General features: G+C 38.9%; 1 pseudogene; it reads right to left on the bottom strand.

Annotated features, from left to right (window-relative positions):
- Positions 1–925: 925 nt before the first annotated feature.
- The window catches only part of LOC138146612 (small ribosomal subunit protein eS17-like), an 18,021-nt pseudogene continuing 13,493 nt past the window's right edge, over positions 926–5,453 (bottom strand).

Here is a 5,453-nt window from a genome sequence, read left to right on the forward strand (position 1 = left end):
TTGGGCCAGAGTCTGATTTCAGATAGGAAACATGCACTGGCAAGTCCCTCAAAAGACCACCACTGGGTATATGTCTGCAGATGTGCAACACACATCTGGGGCTCCCATCCATATGGCCAGATTAGACATACTGATTGCACAACTGGTGAACTTTCCCCTTTTTCCTTTATCATCCATTTCCCTTCTCAGAAACTCTCTTCTAGATGAATTCTCTTTGCAGGGGAATCAACATGGTTAAAGTAAAGTCAGTTCCAAAGAGCAGAAACATAAATACTCATCCCCTTACACTGAGAAGAGTAATGGGGCACATTAAAAAAAATTCTAGTTTTATGTGTGAAGCTATGGATTTGGAAGGATACTTCTCAGAAAAGCAAAGAACAAAAGGGGCAGATCAGTGTCCCAAGACGTTGCTCTACTATCACTTTTCACAGACCCAAAGTAGAATTTCCATAACTTTAACTGCTCACTGACTTGGCTCATATCATCCAAGGATTTATTCCACAACAGAACATAGCTAATTCAGTCCCAAGCATCCCTTTCTTTTGTAGTTATTGTTTAATTCAGATTTGGTCTACTTACACAATCATTCCTTCCATTGAAGAGCATTGGAATTTTCCTACCCAAAGTAATGATTGAATACTTTTCAAGTTTCCAAATATTATAGATGTCCTCATTTATATCTTATTTCTCTCTCTCTCTCTCTCTCTCTCTCTCTCTCTCTCTCTCTCTCTCTGTCTCTCTGTCTCTCTGTCTCTCTCTCTGTCTCTCTCTCTCTCTCGTTTTCTCTGTGCCTCTCTCCGTGTTTGTATGTGTGTGTGTGCACATGCACATGTGCTATATAGATAACCTGTCTTATTTATCTATGTATTCCCAACACCACCACCACCACTCAGGCCAAACACAGTGCTATGCACTTAGGTTTCACTTTTTTTTTTTGGAGTTCCCAAGTTTATTGGAAAGAAGGCAAAAGTAAATATTAAACAGCTCCTCTTGGTGTTTTGAAGTTCATCCCAATGTGGGCTGGGTAACTCGCAGGTTGGACAAACTACCAAAGTCCAGGAGTTTCAACATTTCTTTGGGATCGGGGTCCACTTCAATGATTTCCTGATCCAAAGCAGAGAACTCAGGGACATAGTTATCCCTCCTTTCTCTTTCTTCTTCCTGCAATTTGATGGAGATACCTCTCATAGGGCCTCTCTGGATATGCTACATCAGATGAGTAACATATCCCACGATCTTGTTGCGGAGCTTCTTGCTGGGGATGATAGTGATCTCCTCACACACGCACTTGTTGGTATGGAAGTCATTTCTCAGGCGGGTGTAGTACTTCTCCATGATGACTTGCACATCCTTCTTCATGGTCTTGGTCCGAACGCGACACATGTTGGTTCTGGAGGGTGAAGGGATATGCACTTAGGTTTTTAACAGAACCATGTAACCAACACGGGACAGCACAAGGTCTTGCCTCAGATCACTAACATCTGGGCATACCCCTCCAACTCTCTTTGTATTAATTAATTACCATTTAAGCATTTCATCTCTTGGTATTCCAGCTACCATATGGCACAAGCACTTTGTGGCCCACTGACTTGGTACCTCTTTTACAGAATCCACAGGGAAGAGGACTGGACCTCCTCTTCTTCACTGATCCTGGCATCATGGTATAGATAATCAGAATGTCTTAATTCCAGTGTCTATTACATCTTCATTCCCCTGCCCCTCAACTGTTGTTGCTATTTAACCACAAGTGAAATACTCCTAGTTATAGCTCTGATGCCTAATAAGTGTTTGCTGAATTAATATATGAATGAAAATGTTGGCTAAATGAATAAATGAAAGGAGAAAAAACATTTATTAAGTGCTTACTATGTCCAGGCACAAAAACATGACAATCCCTGGCACTACCATTCTAATAGGGATAGTCAACAAATATAAGTAACAGTGGTGAGAGAAAGATGTTTAGTCACAAAGATGGTGAGTGGAACAAGAGGATAATGGATTGAATAAACCATATAATGGCAGTATTGATCTGATTATATTCCCTACATCAAGAGGTGGAAAGAAATGGGGTGAGGACTGGAGAGAACTCTGGGGCCTGTCTGATTTGAAGGGGACAGTAATAGGGAGAATGTGTGCGAATGGCCTAAATGATTTTTAGAACCCATAATAATCTTTTTTTTTTTTTTCAAAATGGGAGACAGGTTTCCCAATAAGGCTGATGTGGGGATGAAAGAGGAAGGAAAGAAGCCAGTGTTTTATTCCACAGAAGACCTCCAAAGGATCAAAGGATTAAATATCAGAGTACCTTCATAACTGATTATTCTTGTTCCATTGTCCAACTAAAGTCCCAACAGATGCTAAAATAATCACAGAACAAGTCACAATGTTAGTAAGAAAGTGGTCTGATTCAACAATTCACCTACTATGTTCTAGACACTCTGCTAAATGCTGACAACACAAAGACAAAAATGAAAACAGTTCTTCCTTCAAGAAATTTTTTTTTTTACTGGAAACAACATGTACACAGATAAGGAAATATAAAGTAAAAGTGAAAGGGTTGGGACAGCACGGCAGCAACTAGAAGATCGGGAAAAGTTTTGAAAACTTTTCATACATTCTAGAAGAAAAAGACTGGGACTCAATCAGAGACCCTGCCTACCTAAGTAGCTATCTTGGCCCTGGCCCAGCTTTCATCCCCTCCCCATATCAATCCTAAAGCACAAATAATTTATATGATCTCTAGATCAACTGGTCTTGACCCAATTCATCTGAAGCCAACTCACTTATAATCAAGTCATCTAATGCAGTAGTTCTTGACCGTGTCAGTGTGTACACGCATTGTGGACCTCTTTGGCAGTATGGTGAAGCTATAGACCCTTTCTCAGAATAATGATTAAATCATAAAATAAAATACATAGGGTTACAAAGTAAACCAATTATATTATTCATTGAAATTTTTTAAGTTCCCCCCAGATCAAAACCCTGATCTAATAACACTTTTGCCAAATTTTTACCCTAATTTTAATCTTAATGATACTCACCTAAGAGTCACCCCAATTTTAATATTTTTCACTTTTATTTCAACCTCACTTTGTTATAACCTGAGACAGAAGTCCAGAAAATAATACACTGGATTAATAATCTGAATTTGAACCAAATCCTAGCTCAGCTATCTATTCCGTATATGATCTGAGATATCTGGGACTCAGTTTCCTTATCTATAAATAAGGAGGTTGAACAAGACAATGTCTGAGGCCCTTCCCAGCTCTAGACCTAGAACTATGACTTCCTGGCTAATAGTATATCGAAGGGCCTACACAGAACCAGCAGAAGGCATTAGCACAACTATCCAACACTGCTCCAAGAATCACACATTTTCAAAGTTAAAAGAGACTTCAGAAACCAAGACCAAATGTTACCCAAAAAAGAATTCACCATAACTTACCCAACAAGAACGTAAGCCATAGCTAAAACCTTCTGCCTCCCAAGGTAACCCATTCAATTTTTTGCTCTAATTGTTAAGAAATTTTTCCTTACATTATGCCTAAATAGCAACTTTGTATTAGTTAACATGTGATGGTCTTCTTATGCTTCCTTATTTTCTTCCAAATGCTCTATGTATGGCAATCAGTCCCCAGACTCACCTAGGAGCATAACTCTGATTTTTTGGGTATCTACAACCACAGTGTCTATTTCCAAGGTGGGCATACTAGCCCTTTAATAAGGGCTCACTGATTTGACTTGTTGATTTTATAGATTAGAAATGCAGAGCTGCATCATTTAACAGTAAATAATTTTGGCCTCTGCATCCAACATAGTACTAAACTTAGATATGTCTAAGTCAAAGAATCTAAGATTCTTTGATTATTAATAATCAGGGATCTAGGTGGTGTAGTGCATATTGTCAGACATGTAATCAGGAAGGACTGAGTTCAAATTCCACCTCAGATATTTATTAGCTGTGTAACCCTGGACAAGTCGCAACCTCCTTCAGCATCAGTTTCTTCATCTGTAAAATAAGGATAATACCTGTTTCTACCTCACAGGATTGTTTTGAAGATCAAATTAAATAATATGCATCTTTATGTTATTCCAGTCCTAGTTATTATTCCAGTTATTATTATTATTTGCCTTGTACAACATCAACTCCTTCTAAAACTCATGACTCTATGGGTAGGGATGTGGGTAGAGGGGATGACAGAAATATCCAATTCGTTTTCTGAATGCTTTTAATATTCATTCTTGTAGTTCTTTATTCCATTTGTTTTTTTTTTTTTGCTTTTTTTTTGGAGGGGGGAAGGTAGGGCAATTGGGGTTAAGTGCCCAAGGTCACATGGTTAGTTTTGTGTTAAGTGTCTGAGACCAAATTTGAACTCAGTTCCTCCTGACTCCAGGGCCGGTGCTCTATTCACTATGCTATCTAGCCACCCCATAGTTCTTTATTCCTTAAAGAATTATTTACCACGTATTTTTTAAATTATTGCCCACATAAACCCTGTGCTTTTGCTGGTACTGCATTCACCACCTAGTATGCTCTCCTAGTCTCCAGCTGTGCACATTCTATTCATCATTCAGACTTCCAGAGCTGAAAAAGAACTTAGATAATATCTAGTCCAACCTTTCTCTTTTATAGATGAGGAAACTAAGGCCCAAATGGGCAGTGTGGCTTGTCCTTTATAACACAACCAATTTTAATTGAGAGCCAGGGAAAAAATCCAGGCCTCCTAAATCTTATCCTATCATTGCTCAGTTGATGTAGTCATGTCCAACTCTTCATGACTCCGTTTGGAATTTTCTTGGCCGAGATGCTGAAGTGGTTTGCCATGTCTTTCTCCAGCTCATTTTTACAGATGAGGAACTAAGGTCAACAGGGTTAAGTGATTTGACCAAATCATACAGCCAATAAGTGTCTGAGGCCACATTTGAACTCAAGTCTTCCTGACTCCAGGCCAAGCATTCCATCCACTGAGTCAATTAACAGTGATTTTATCCTAGTGATGATTATATACCATGTACTGCCTCCCTTACTTCTTTTTAAGTCCCATTTCTTTCATGAAGCCTTCTCTTACTATACTAGCCCACATCAAACTCCCCTTTCCCTCAGTTCTTTTAGTCTTAAAAGTATCTGTCCCATATTTTGGTCCTTGAATGTAACATGATCTCTTATTTTCTTCCAAATGCTCTATGTATGGCAATCAGTCCCCAGACTCACCTAGGAGCATAACTCTGACTTTTTTGGTATCTACACCCACAGTGCCTACTTCCAAGGTGGGCATACTCGCCCTTTAATAAGGGCTCACTGATTTGACTTGTTGATTTTATAGATTAGAAATGCAGAACTGCATCATTTAATAGTAAATAATTTTGGCCTCTGCAGCCAACATAGTACTAAACTTAGATATGTCTAAGTCAACAAAACACTCTAAAAACCTTAGAAAAGTCAATCAGGCAAC

The sequence above is a fragment of the Petaurus breviceps genome, unplaced genomic scaffold (genome assembly GCF_028583685.1).
Source record: "Petaurus breviceps papuanus isolate PSGF00001 unplaced genomic scaffold, PetGlider_PUasm1.0 90763, whole genome shotgun sequence".
Taxonomy (NCBI): Eukaryota; Metazoa; Chordata; class Mammalia; order Diprotodontia; family Petauridae; genus Petaurus; species Petaurus breviceps.